The 14,194-nt window shown below is 49.3% G+C and overlaps 1 protein-coding gene across 1 annotated transcript in view; it reads left to right on the forward strand.

Annotated features, from left to right (window-relative positions):
* The first annotated feature begins 1,078 nt into the window (after nt 1-1,078).
* Nucleotides 1,079-14,194, forward strand: part of RCAN2 (regulator of calcineurin 2) — a 309,461-nt gene continuing 296,345 nt past the window's right edge. Inside the window, exon 1 of the mRNA XM_069236088.1 lies at nt 1,079-1,202. The gene's annotated coding sequence lies outside the window, so the exon portion shown is untranslated. The remainder of the gene's footprint in view (nt 1,203-14,194) is intronic.

Raw genomic sequence — 14,194 nt, forward strand, 5'->3', positions numbered from 1 at the left:
CACCCTTCTTCAGCCAGGCTAGCTTGAATCCAATGGCACAGTGAGCAAGAGACCCACATATGGGCATACCCTTGCCACTTAGGGCGAACAAGGCAAAATTACAAAATAAAATGATGGACGGAGTGCTGAAACTTTTCAACCACTCACCCCCAGACACAGAGCTAGGTTTAATCCATCAATTATTTTGCTCACTGTGCCACCCCAGTTTGGACCCAGCCATATGCAATTCAGTCTTAACCCTCAGCCCGAACTGCCAGGCCAGGACCTGCCTGGACCAGAAACAAACATCCTGGGACCGGTTTCAGGGTATTACCCTTCATCAGCCAGGCTAGCTTGAATCCAATGGCGCAGTGAGCAAGGGACCCACGTCTGGGCATACCCTTGCCACTTAGGGTGCACAAGGCAAAATCACACAATAAAATGATGGACAGAGCGCTGAAACTTTTCAGCCAGTCACCCCCAGTCACAGATCTGGGTTTAATCCATCAATGCTCTGAGCAGGCATTTAAAACGGCAGAAACGATGGTGCAGTGAAATGTTGTAAATTTCACTATACCATGTTTTCAGGCCTCTCTGCGCCGGAACGCCCCTGACGCAGGCATAATATGGCGTAAGGCTTTACAAAGTGGGGCAATGCAAGCATTGCCCCCAATTTGTGAACATGGTACGGCAGAAAGGCCACTTTAGTGTCACCTTAGCTTTAAAAAAATGATGCTCTGGTGGCACTAGGGTGGCGCAAGGGGCTTGTAAATATGCCCCATCGTGTTGTCAGTACCCCTTACAATCTCCACTCCTCTCCCTTTCCACCGCCCCTAATCTCCCCTTCGATACTGCTTCTCTTACAATGTATTTTAAGATGATATGCCAGCATGGGTGTCTGAAAACCTGAGGCTCACAGCCCCCTACTAATCTCACTGCCCCAAGCTACGCCCCAGGGCCCAACCAGCAGCTTGGGTGGGCTCCGCGGTTGCCCTCTGTCGTGCCAGTTGCAAACCTCACGGACCAAGTCCAAGAGAGGTCCGTCTGAGGTACCAGCCAGCGTTGCCCACGCTGCTCACTGGAGGCGGAGAGGGGCGGTGCCTACCCGGACGGGCAGGGCTCAGTCTGGGGCCGGGGAGGCGTTTGACGGTCCCCGGAGGTGGCAGCAGGGCGCAGACCCGAGGAGTGTACGCGGCGGAGCAGGACGGCAGCGGCTGCAGCAGGTAAAATATCCCGCCTGGGTGAGCACAGCCTGAACTCCAAGGACTGGCGCGAGGCAGGGGCATCTGGGCACGCGGGGCTTGTTGGCAATGGCACTTCCGATGCCTGGCACACAGGAGGCGCGCGCCCCGACCACAGCCAGGGCATTGCACTTACCGCTGTAAATCTGACCTGGGACACTGGAAGGATGGGGGTTCGCGCCATGCTGGGTACCGCCTCTGAGGAGTACTAGCAGGGAGCCCGCGCGCCCCCGCCGCCGGTGGGCGTCCACCCTGCCCGCTCCTTTGCGCCCTCGCTGTGCGCCTGAGACTTGCGCTACTATCAGGAAGCGCAATAAGACAAGGACCAGACAGAAACCTCCCCGACATGCGGGTTGTTTCTTGGCTACAATGACAATTTAAACGTGGATTAGAACGGAGTGGTTCATTATACTGTGGGAATTTTTGGATGTGGCTTGGACCTCTGGTTAAGTGGCGTTTAGTGACACTGTAACATAGCATTATTGTAATATGCAGTGCTTCATACAAAACCTGAGTGGCTAACTCACACTGTGTTCTAAAAAGGAGTCCCCCAGCAACTAGGTGTTAACAGTTGGCATTCCTTAAGCCCCACACAAACACAAACTAGATGCCTGCCCTTGAGGGTATCATGGTGCCACACGCAGGGTAGATGTCAGGTAACCGTAGCCTCTGAGTGACTCTTACGACCGTGTCTGACCTTTTCATAATTACAGCTGTGCATATTAAATTTATATAGCTGGAAAGTTTCCCAGATTCACGCATAAGAGTTCAACCAGGCCAGGTGTTTTGCTATGCATTCTGGGACTTGTAGTGCTGAATTTGATACATGACTGCAATGCCAAGCCTCGAACTGGATGACCTATGTACGCCTGGCCCTGGGAAACCTGAGCGCTCTAAAGGAAGGAAGGAAGGTATAACTTCCTTGGAGAGCCATTGACATGCTTCCACTTTTCTGTCTGGATCGAACTCTGTAGTTCTTGCCACTTCCCTCATACTATTCTCATAAGTGTAGTGTGGCACCCTCCCTCCATTTCATCATGAACACTGTGTCCACTCCTGGGATTTATATGTACAAACCTTTGCTTGTTGTGTTTGTCTAATAAGTTCAGTTGTACTTTAATTAATTCAATGGAACCAAACCAAAACTACAACATCCAAAATGCATCGGGTTGCCACCAGGGGCGTAGCTGAGTCACTGAGATTTGAGGGGTGTCAACCTCAAATTTCCCAGATAAAGAAAAGCAGCGGGTTGTGGGGTGGAAGGGTGAGATGACCAAGATTCAGCATGGACGGTTCGCACGAGGAACCTGGTCAGTACTGATTTGCATTAGGTGGGCCTCCTTCCAGAGAAGCACAAAAGCCAAAAGTTGATTTGTTCGAACACTACCCGTGGGATTGCCAGTGGTTAGACTATTTGCAAACATTCAGCCCATCACCTTTTGGGTGTTTGATTTCCAGTAGCATACCTAGAAAACTCAAACTGGCACAGCTTTCCAAGCCTGCTACTGCCATGGTTTTTGAATCCCAAAAAGTAGTAAATTGGCACCCATTTAAGACGTACTTCGAAGAGTGAGGCTTTACTGCTTTTTTGTTTAACCATCACTATATATACATTTAGGTTCCAGATCTGAACAAGAATAAGTTAAAACCAAAAAAGAATAACATAAAACCTCTTATTGAAATAAAAACAACGAGAGAAACCAACACAGAATTAGCAGACCCAACTATCAAGCCAAGCTTGCATTTATTTGGGGGGGTGTCCCTCTTTGAAGCTACGCCCCAGGCTGCCCCATGGAAGTCCAGGGCTGGTAAGGGTGTCTGTGATGAGGTGGAGTGAGAGGTCGCTCTGTTTGTGTGTCAAGTTTCCAGTTTGTGAGAGCCTTTGGCGTTAATTTGTTCAGCCTCTGACCAATCCCAAACAGAATGGAGGTGTTTCTTTGTTTGCCCCTGGCGCCAACTTGCAGAATGTGACTATTATGAAAACAGATAGAGTCAGCAAAGTTATTCGTGCACTCTTGTAGACATCCAGCATTTAGACTGCTGTTTAGGTATGAAAATGTCATTATGAACACTTAGAGACCTTAAAATATATAAATAGTTTGTAAAATGCTTGTAGGCCCCTGCACAAGCAACAAACTATCCAAACAGGAGATGTGCTAGTAGGCAAAACACTCTCCCTAGACTGAGAGGCCTACTGTAGTGGCAAATAAGTTGAGTTTGTGATAGACTCCTGCATAATGTCCCTTCACTGAACTGACCACGTCGTGGCGAACTGTCTTCCCACTATTACTTTGATGCCAACAGTTCTTCAGCACCAGTGAGTAGGAGCACGTCTTCATCAGCTAGCAAGATGGCTCAGTGAGTTAAACACTTACTGCTTGCATCTAAGGGCATATTGACAAGAAAGGGGCACATCAGTCCCGATGTGCCACTTTTCATTCATCACCACTGCCCCGCCTAACAACACCATGGTTGCGCTGTATTTACAATATGGCTCACCATGGTGGTGTTAGGACAATAACATCAAAATTTTTGACACTTTTGTGGTGCTTTGCTGCATTAGCATCAAATGACGGAAAAAATGGTGCAGTGAAATGTAAATTTCACTGAGGCATTTTTTCGGGCCTGCCTGCGTCAGAACGCCCCTTGCATACATTATGCCTGGCATAAGCATAATGTGGTGCAAGACTTGACAAAGTGGTGCAATGCAAGCATTGGGCCACTTTCTAAATATGGTGCAGGAGAAAGGGCTCCCTAACGCACCTTAGCATTAAGAGAAATGACTCTAGAGTGGCACAAGGTGGCGCTAGGGGCTTGTAAATATGCCCCCTAATGTTGCCTGCGTTTGAATCTTAACAAGGTCAACTCATTCTCCCACCCTTTCGCTGTCAGTTAATTGAGTACGCTCCTAAATTAGCAGAAGTTAGTACAAGTTAATTACAGCATTTACAGATAGAAAAACGGATATATGAATCCCCAAATGTATAACAAAACGAGTTATTAGAGACCCTCTTTAGGGACCTCTGGCTGAATTCAAACTAGAAATCATTGGACACCAGGTGAAAGGTGTGACAATAGGACATCTCTTTTAGTCCTGGCAGGCTCTATCCAGGTACCCTGACAATGGGCTACTGTGAAACTGGCCTTCCCTGAAAGCTTGGCTCAGGAAATTGAATGCTTCTTGCTAAATTATGCAATAATAAGTCGAGGAGTGCAAATCCCTTGAAGGGCACTTTAGCTTTGTGTCTTTCACAGACCTGCTTACCAGGGCTCTCAACACCAGTGGTACCATACTGGTGGGGTGCAAGCTCTGCACCCTTAATTACCGGTACCAGGCTGTAACGCCCTGCCAATCAGTGCTTAATTTGTAAATAAAGAGGTGCCGTGCTCAAAGCCCTTCTCTTAAACACGAGACTGCTGTAATTAAATCTGCCAGCACTGAATACTGAGGCAGCATAATCCTGAAGCCATCTCGGGCCTCTTCAATCCATTTACGGCCACCCCTGCCCCTTCAGCTCATCCTGCAACTTTCTACTTTCCCCCTTTATGACGCTTTTTAGTTTTTCCTTCTTCCGTCTTTCCCATATGTGTCTTTTGCTCGCAGCAAATGCTTGAGACATAAGAATAAGCCCCGGCCCTCACAAATAAGTGCCGGTGCTCAGCACCGGAAACAACAAGCACAAATTAAGCACTGCTGCCAATGCTGTGCAACAATGAGTTAAACTCCAAGGAATGAGGAATAACTGCGAACCTGGTTTTACTGGGTGTAAAACCGCATGAAACTGACTATTCTATGGAATGTATCACTTTCAGTGCAGCAGGTTGTAAAGGGGATCGGGTGCTTCCGTGCGGGGCAGCGGTAGAAGTGTGGTGGGGGGGCTGGCTGAAGACAGAGAAGGGAAGAGGGAGAAGCGTCCTGCCACTGTGGGGACACTGCATGATTCCCCTTGTCGGAGGATAAGGAGGTCGGGGGTTGACGAAGCCCGGCCCGCTTTTGCTGCTGAATTTTACCTTCTGGTTTTCCTATCCAGTAAATTCGGGTCCTGAGCTCTCGCTCCCAGCAAAACAAGGTGCAAAAACCCCGTGCCAATTGTGTACGGGCGCAGCAAAATTCCATCAAAGGAATTCTGCCCCGCCCGATTGGTAATCAGGGCCTAGGTGGGAACGCTGATGCATGATCCCAAAAGACCCTTTGTTCCACCTTTAGGATCAGTTCGACAGTAAGCTCTGAATGATGCAGTAGGAACAGCTCGAGAGAGCCTGCCGCTGCCCGATTGCCGCGTTTCTGCTTTCGATAACGCACAGTGTACTCCTGGCCCAGCACAGCAGTGCTCTCAGTATTCTGGGAGTGAGGTTCAAAGCTTCTGAGGTTTCCTTCGCAGACCTCAGCCTGGTTCGGGCTGTAAAGATCTGCTACCAGCAGTGTCAATGGCCGTGTTCTTCTGTTGGTTAAACTTGTCTCTCCTCCTCTAACTCCGCCTCCACTGCTTTGTTAAAGACTTCATCTAGTGCTATGTCAGTGCTTAGTTTGAGCTGGTGATTGCTGGTGGGGGGCACCGGCTCTTATATTTGGGGAGCACTTATTTCTCCACATCAGACATTTCCAGAGACCAATAGAGGGAAAAAGAAACAAAACGAGAAGACCGAGGAAGAGAAATACATAAAATCCATCACCAAGGGAGAAAGCTGAAACCCATAAGAGGGAGATAACAGGGCAGGGAGTGCCTGGCAGTGAATTAAAGAGGCCTGAGATGGATTCAGGGCTCCACACTGTAGGAAGTTGGCTCTGTATGTACTATTTCAAAGTAAGAAATAGCTTGCACAGAGTCCAAGGGTTCCCCTTAGAGGCAAGATAGTGGCAAAAAGAGATAATCCTAATGCTCTATTTTGTGGTAGTGTGGTCGAGCAGTAGGCTTATCAGAGGGTAGTGATAAGCATTTGTTGTACACACACAGGCATTAAATGAGGAACACACACTCAAAGACAATTCCAGGCCAATAGGTTTTTATATAGAAAAATATATTTTCTTAGTTTATTTTAAGAACCACAGGTTCAACATTTACAAGTAATACTTCAGATGAAAGGTATTTCACTCAGGTATCTTAGGAACTTTGAATCAACAAAATATCATGTACAGTTTTAGCAAAAATGTCAATAAGCTATTTTAAAACTAGACACTGCAATTTTCAACAGTTCCTGGGGGAGGAAAGTTTTGGTTAGTTTCACAGGTAAGTAAAGCACTTACAGGGTTCAAAGTTGGGTCCAAGGTAGCCCACCGTTGGGGGTTCAGGGCAACCCCAAAGTTACCACACCAGCAGCTCAGGGCCGGTCAGGTACAGAGGTCAAAGTGGTGCCCAAAACACATAGGCTTCAATGGAAATAGGGGTGCCCCGGTTCCAGTCTGCCAGCAGGTAAGTACCCGCGACTTCGGAGGGCAGACCAGGGGGGTTTTGTAGGGCACCGGGGCGGGGGACACAAGTCAGCACAGAAGGTACACCCTCAGTGGCACAGGGGCGGCCGGGTGCAGTGTGCAAACAGGCGTCGGGTTCGCAATAGGTTTCAATGGGAGACCCAGGGGTCTCTTCAGCGAAGCAGGCAGGCAAGGGGAGGGGGGCTCCTCGGGGTAGCCACCACCTGGGCAAGGGAGAGGGCCACCTAGGGGTCGTTTCTGCACTGGAGGTCGGATCCTTCAGGTCCTGGGGGCTGCGGGTGCAGTGTCTTTACCAGGCGTCGGGTTCTTTGAAACAGGCAGTCGCAGTCAGGGGGAGCCTCTGGATTCCCTCTGCAGGTGTCGCTGGGGGGGGCTCAGGGGGGTCAACTCTGGCTACTCACAGGGTCGCAGTCGCCAGGGAGTCCTCCCTGTAGTGTTGGTTCTCCGCAGGTCGAGCCGGGGGCGTCGGGTGCAGAGTGGAAAGTCTCACGCTTCCGGCGGGAAACGTGTGGTCTTTAAAAGTTGCTTCTTTGTTGCAAAGTTGCAGTCTTTGTGGAACAGGGCCGCTGTCCTCGGGAGTTCTTGGTCCTTTTAGATGCAGGGTAGTCCTCTGAGGCTTCAGAGGTCACTGGACCCTGGGGGACGCGTCGCTGTTGCAGTTTTTCTTGAAGTGGGGAGACAGGCCGGTAGGGCTGGGGCCAAAACAGTTGGTATCTCTGTCTTCTCTGCAGGGCTTCAGGTCAGGAGTCCTTCTTCGTCTTCAGGTTGCAGGAATCTATCTTGCTTGGTTCTGGGGGCCCCTAAATACTCAATTTAGGGGTGTGTTTAGGTCTGGGGGGTTAGTAGCCAATGGCTACTGGCCCTGAGGGTGGCTACACCCTCTTTGTGCCTCCTCCCTGAGGGGAGGGGGGCACAACCCTAATCCTATTGGGGGAATCCTCCATCTGCAAGATGGAGGATTTCTAAAAGTCAGAGTCACCTCAGCTCAGGACACCTTAGGAGTTGTCCTGACTGGCCAGTGACTCCTTGTTTTTCTCATTATCTCCTCTGGGCTTGCCGCCAAAAGTGGGGCCGTGGCCAGAGGGGGCAGGCATCTCCACTAGCTGGGATGCCCTGTGGCGCTGTAACAAAGGGGTTGAGCCTTTGAGGCTCACCGCCAGGTGTTACAGTTCCTGCAGGGGGAGGTGAGAAGCACCTCCACCCAGTACAGGCTTTGTTACTAGCCACAGAGTGACAAAGGCACTCTCCCAATGTGGCCAGCAACATGTCTGGTGGGTGGCAGGCTGGTAAAACTAGTCAGCCCACACTGGAAGTCGGGTATGTTTTCAGGGGCATCTCTAAGATGCCCTCTGGGGTGTATTTCACAATAAAATGTACACTGGCATCTGTGTGCATTTATTGTGCTGAGAAGTTTGATACCAAACTTCCCAGTTTTCAGTGTAGCCATTATGGTGCTGTGGAGTTCGTGTTTGACAGACTCCCAGACCATATACTCTTATGGCTACCCTGCACTTACAATGTCTAAGGTTTTGCTTAGACACTGTAGGGGCATAGTGCTCATGCACCTATGCCCTCTCTTATGGTATAGTGCACCCTGCCTTAGGGCAATAAGGCCTGCTAGAGGGGTGACTTATTTATGCCATGGGCAGTGTGAGGTTGGCATGGCACCCTGAGGGGAGTGCCATGTCGACTTAGTCATTTTCTCCCCACCAGCACACACAAGCTGGCAAGCAGTGTGTCTGTGCTGAGTGAGGGGTCCCTAGGGTCCCCTAAGACATGCTGCAGCCCTTAGAGACCTTCCCTGGCATCAGGGCCCTTGGTACCAGGGGTACCAGTTACAAGGGACTTACCTGGATGCCAGGGTGTGCCAATTGTGGAGACAAAGGTACAGTTTGAGGGAAAGAACACTGGTGCTGGGGCCTGGTTAGCAGGCCTCAGCACACTTTCAAATCATAACTTGGCATCAGCAAAGGCAAAAAGTCATGGGGTAACCATGCCAAGGAGGCATTTCCTTACACACACCCTTGTTGTTCCCGCTCTGACATTTCATAGTGCCTGCACCGGGTGTCTGAGCAGCGCTTTGGGCACCAGCATTTATTATTATACAAATAAAGCAGTGTCAGGTAACCACTTCTAAGCTCTGTGTAAAAAACAATGGACTTTCAGACATTTAGTGGGAGAAGAGGGTAGAGCAAGATGGGTGGGTTCGCAGAAGGGGGAGGGAGAGATGGAATTTTTGTCAGATATCTGGAGGGTATTACCAGCTCAACCATCATGACTAGCATCCCAGCTAATCTTGAGGACAAGCTTACCATCTCTAGTGGCCCTTGACACACCCACAGCCAGGACACCAACAGACGGGTGCAGGAAAATACCCTCTTTCTTGCCATGGTTACCCTCTTTTCTACCTGATATCAGTGTGTTTGACTGTGTTCACTGGGATCCTGCTAACCAGGACCCCAGTGATTATGTTCTCTCTCCCCAAACTCTGTATTTTATCCCATAATGGGCATACTGGTGCCCCCATGTAGGCCCCTAGTCTATGGTACCTAGGTACCCAAGGCATTTGGGCTCCAGGGGATCCCTATGGGCTGCAGCAGTTATTCTGCCACCCATAGGGAGCCCATGCAAAGGGTTCTGCAGGCCTGCCATTGCAGTCTGCGTGAACCAGGTGCATGCACCCATTTTCACTATAGGTGACTGCACCAGGTCACTATAAGTTACCTTTATGGTAGGCCCTCTCAGCCCAGAGGGCAGGGTGCAGGTACATGTGTGATAGGGCACCCCTGCACTAGTAGAGGGTCCTCCACAAACTCCAGACCCACTTTACTGGACTTTGTTAGTGCGGGACACCATTTTACATGTTTACTGGACATAGGTCACTACCTATGTCCAGCTACGTAATGGTAACTCCGAACCTAGGAATGTTTGGTATCAAACATGTTGGGATCATGCCCCAATACTTTTCCAAATGTTGGTTGTATGATTCCATGCATTCTGGGGGCTCCTTAGAGGACCCCCAGGATTGCTCCTACAGCCTTCCGAGGTTTTCCAGGCAGCCCCAGCTGCTGCCACCTTACACACAGGCTTCTGCCCTCATGTTGCTTGAGCAGCTCAAGCCCAGGAAGGCAGAACAATGGATTTCCTTTGGGAGAGGGGTGTTACACCCTCTCCCTTTGGAAATAGATGTTACTGGACCTGGGAGGGGTAGCCTCCCCAGCCCACTGGTATGCTTTGAAGGGCACATTTGTGCCCTCTGTGCATAAACCAGTCTACACCGGTTCAGGGACCACCAGTCCCTGCTCTGGCGCAAAACTGGACAATGGAAAGGGGAGTGACCACTCCCCTGTCCATCACCACTCCAGGGGTGGTGCCTAGAGCTCCTCCAGAGGGTCCCTGGGTTTTGCCATCTTGGATTCAAGGTTGGCAGGGAACTCTGGGGCTATCTGAGTGGCCAAGCCATTCAGGTGATGTCAGAGCCCCCTCCTGATATGTGGTCACCCAACTAGGTGACGAATCTCCCTTTCAGGGATACTTAGGGGCTCTCCTTTGGGTGGTTCCACAGATTCGGCTTGCAAGATTCCAGCAGGCTTCCTCTGCATCCCTTACTTCAACTTCTGACCAAAGAAACTACATCTGGACTCTCCAGGTCCTGACAATCTGCAACAAAGATGAAGACTTCGTCTGCAACATTGGTTCATGGCTCCTTCCAGCTTCGTAACATTTCCCCGGTTGTGCATCCTCTGAGGACAGCTTGTCTTCAGGCTGCACAGGAAAGAAGAAGGAACTCCCTTGGAGTGAAGGAGTCACTCTCCTGCATCTGCAGGCACCAACAGCAACGACAACCAGTGATGTGGATCCCCTCTCCTGCTGAGCTGCATGGATCCTGCAACACGGATGGTGGTCGGAAGTGGTCCAGACAGTCCTCTCTACCAGCTGTCCAACTTGGGTGTAGGTAAGCCCCTGCCTTCCCATGCAGGACAGTACCCCCCCATGCACTGCATCTTTTGCAGCTGACAAGGCTTGTTGGCACTTCTTCCAAGGGGTCTTCAGTATTTGTGTAGCTCCAGCTCCCAACACTCCTTCCTGTGATGCACAGCTCCCTTAGTGACTCTCCTGCGGCATGGGATTCCTTTTCGTAGTGCTGTGTGAGCTCCATTTGCACCTTCTGTGTCCCCGTCCTGTGGGACTCCTGTGCATGCTGCCTGTGTTTCCATGGGCTCTCGGTGTCGCTAAGGGCCCATTCTGACTCCACCTCCTGGGTTGAGTCCTCCTGGGCCTTGCTGGTCCCCAGCAGCACCATTTTCTGCCAGCAGCGAGTTTTGCCTGTGCCAAGGCTGGTTGGTGGAATCCAGACACGCAAACCTGACTGCAATCTTCCTGACATCAACTGCATCCTTCAGGAACTCGACTCCGACTCCAGGGCTGCAGTGCTGACTCTTCTTCCTCACCATCGACCAACTCCTGCTTTCCTCAGCATGGTTGGGAGGGGCTCCTGCCCCCACTGGACTCTGCTGTGTCTTCTGAACTTGGTCTCCTCTTTCCATAGGTCTTCCTCTTCAGGAATCCACCATTGGTTTCTTGCAGTCATGTCAGGGTTTTGCAGTTCACTTATTTTCTTCTAAGTGGGTATTCTGGGGAAATTCTAGTAATGTACTCCTGCTTTCCTCGTTGCTGGGAGGTGTTGTTGTACTTACCTTTGTGCTTTTCTGGTATCCCCAGCAACCCTTTACACACTCCACTTACCTGGGTCGGAGTGATACTCTTGCATTCCATTTATTTTGTATATGGTTTGTGCTCCCCCTAGGTCCACTATTCTCTATTGGGTTTTACACTATTTGCTAACTATTCTTATGCCTATTTCTGACTACTAGTGTATATAACTTGTGTATTACCTCCTAAGGGAGTATTGCCTCTATAGTAATTTTGGTGTTGTGTTACCATAATAGAGTACCTTTATTTTTGTAGCACTGAGTGTATTCTTTCATGTGTGTAAGTGCTGTGTGACCACAGTGGTATTGCATGAACTTTGCATGTCTCCTAGATAAGCCTTGGCTGCTCATCCACAGCTACCTCTAGAGAGCCTGGCTTCTATACACTGACTACACTACACTAATAGGGGATACCTGGAATTGGTATAAGGTGTAAGTACCTTAGGTACCCCCCACACACCAGGCCAGCTTCCTGCAATGGGAGACAAAGAAGTGTAAATAAGACAAAATAAGGCAGCAGGCCTTTTTCTACCTATGCACCCCGGATCTGGAACAAAACCCTTGTAACAACCTAGACCTGCTCCAATTTAGGAGAGTTGAAGACACACCTCTTTGAAGAACAGCACATCACATTGTAGTAACGGTTCAAGAACCAGCTACCTCTCCTATCACTCGTATGCTTGCCTTTGACCCTCTACAGCATTCTAATATTGTTTTTGGCTAGGTATGCACTATACATACATTACAGAAGGAGTTGCAGTACTAGCAATTAAAACATTTTAACGAAAAAGTAGTAGCCGTGTTCCGCCAGTGTATTATGACCGTGGCGCATTAGCCACGGCCATACCACCGGCCCCTCCACTTGACCGCCAGGCGGTAATAATCCTCAGGGCAGCACTGCCCTGGGGATTATGAGTCCCCAACCGCCAACCTGTCCAAGGTGGTAAACACTGCCATGGAAAGGCTGGCGGTAAGGGGGACTCGAGGTGCCCCTGGGGGCCCCTGCACTGCCCATGCTCTTGGCATGGGCAGTGTAGGGGCTCCCAGGCACAACCCCATCGTGCATTTCGGGCAGTGAAATGCGCGACGGGTGCTGCTGCACCCGGTGCACATCAACATTGTCGCCGGCTCTATTATGAGCCGGCTGCAATGTTGATGTGACTTTTCCGCTGGGTCAGCGGAAATGTCAAAATAGGGAGCCACCAATACCGCCACCACTGGCGGTATTGTGGCGCCCGCGGCTTCGGCGGTCTTTTTGCAAGACTGCCAAAGTCATAATGAGGGCTATAATGTTTTGCAACCGTGATGCTGAAGTAGGAACTCTGTATGTGTTTATTTAATTTATTTTTTTGTCTTTGTTTCAATTACAGTCTGTGACTTGTATAGTATGTGCCTGGTTTGTGGCACATCCATCCATGTGTCCCCCAATTGTAAGGTACATTTCTTTGCTTTTGCGTGTGGATACAAGACAACACTGCAAAATACTGCAAATTATTCACTTAGTTTGTATGGTACATGTGTATCTATATCAGTGCTCCACAGCGGTCGCTCCTGCAGTTCTACAGCAGTTGAACATCCATACCACATCTTATCCTAAGCTCTGGGAACACTTCCCAGTTGTCCTTCTATCTTCCTTGCACTTTTTAGTCAGACACTGTTATCTTTACCTCTCTATCCCTCCATGATTTTTTGCACTTTCTGAAGTTTGTCCCAAACCCTGCTGTCTGTTTCCTTATCTTTAAAAGGGGGACTGCTGCTCATGACTCTGGTGTGGCCATAGCAGAGGTCTCCCACCCAGGGAGGAGGGCATTACTCCATATCCCTCATGAGTGTCCCGCAATCCAGCCTCCTTGCATGTGATAGGTTGCTGAGACCTCCCATTCCTCCAGAAGGACTTGGAGAAGGCTTTAGAAGCCATAGCTGGTACCTTACATACCTAAAGTTGGAGGTCTCCACATTCCGACAGGAGACAGTAGCATCAAGTAAAATGGTTTTGCCTTAGAAACCCCCATTGCTTAGGATGTGTGTTCTAAAAGGACCAGTATAGGACATTTCTGGGGTATTGTAGAACCTCTTCTGTAGCTGCCTGTCCTCTCCTACTCCTTGCTGGTGTAGCACCTGGTGGAGGAGCACAGTTACCTTTACCACCTAGCCCCACTTGATTTTAGGAAGAGTGCCAAGACATTTCTAACTTTATTGTTCAGTGCCACATTCATTTTTATGAATCACCCCGCTATTTGTCACTAGACAACTTAAGAAGCCTTATTTTTGATGAACCTAAGGGGAAGTGTTTTATATTGGATGACTCATTTGAATCATAAGAACCTTTAAAGAATGAGGTTTGTGAATTCATGTTTACTTTTACATCCATATTTGAGCATAGGTGCGTGAATCATCTTCACATGATTAATTGATGCTCATCAAACAAGGCCATAGAGATGCATTAACGTATGTACTTCTCTTCAGGATCATGGTGTTTGTGATAAAATGGTCCAACAGGTGACTACATTTCACAGTGTTTTAAAGATGCGTTTTGTTGCATTGTTTCATCTCCTGGTGATTTGTCTTCTCTCATTAGTTTGGTCTTTCATCTACAAAAACTTTTGGAACATACAAACTGAGAATGCAAGCGTTTCTCATTGTTTTGAGTTACAGAAGTCAGGGGAACCAGGGGAAACTAAGGGATGTACTTACCTCCTGGGATAGAATCTTTGCAGCAGTGTGGCGATGGCCATCACCTCACTAGACAAGAGCAGGAAAGAAGGAGAGTTAAATTGTTTTTATTGTGGGGTATGGGTCATGTTTCTCCCAACTGTCCTTGCAAAGAAGGG

The sequence above is a fragment of the Pleurodeles waltl genome, chromosome 5 (genome assembly GCF_031143425.1).
Source record: "Pleurodeles waltl isolate 20211129_DDA chromosome 5, aPleWal1.hap1.20221129, whole genome shotgun sequence".
Lineage (NCBI taxonomy): Eukaryota > Metazoa > Chordata > Amphibia > Caudata > Salamandridae > Pleurodeles > Pleurodeles waltl.